Genomic DNA, 798 nt, shown 5'->3' with positions numbered 1-798 from the left:
AAAGTGCATCTTACAAGAGTGGTATTTATAAGCTGTAAAGCTTGATGCTTGATCATTTTCAAAAGTTTTGTAAAACAGTGCAAAAATGTTCTCAACCATTCTCAAAGGATTTTACAATTTAATTTCAGTTTTGACATAATAATATTATTGTTGTTGTACAGAAGAAGAATGGGTTTCACGTAGATCTACCTAAAGCAAATTTCTTGAGACGTAACAAAATAGTGCAATCACAAATTAAACAAAACTAGTAAGTTGTATTGCTTTGACAAGACTTGTCCAAAGATCCTATACTAATGATCTTTGATTTGTGGTTAGTGTTAAAATCTTTTTTTCAACTAGTAGTATCGATACCAACAAGAAATATAATCGTCTGTTATTTTACAGAGTTCCCGTGACTTAATTCCCAGATTATTTGTGATAGTATGCCGACAACAAAACGTACTTTTATCATCAGCATCTCTAAAGAGCAAAAAATGCCATACTATTTTTTTTCTGTCAAGTCAGAAGTGATTCAGTCAGCAACCTTTGAAAACAATAGAAACATGGACACTGGATACAATGTGTTCTATTGCACCATGGAATTTATTTCAAATAGCATAGTGATTACAAAATCCAACTCGACACTTACGAACTTCTAAACATAATGTTTGAAAGTTATGACACTTTTGTATATTATTTACTTGAAAAAGTTAACGTCCAAGTTGTCTTTGGGTTTGGGTTCTTGGGTCAAGATTAACTTATTTTATAGCCCACAGAGGATAACGAAATCGACTGTGCTAAATCTGGGTACACATCGGT

Source organism: Aplysia californica, unplaced genomic scaffold (assembly GCF_000002075.1).
Source record: "Aplysia californica isolate F4 #8 unplaced genomic scaffold, AplCal3.0 scaffold00180, whole genome shotgun sequence".
NCBI classification, from domain to species: domain Eukaryota; kingdom Metazoa; phylum Mollusca; class Gastropoda; order Aplysiida; family Aplysiidae; genus Aplysia; species Aplysia californica.
The sequence above is the reverse complement of the archived record's forward strand: the minus strand, read 5'-3'. Positions refer to the sequence as shown.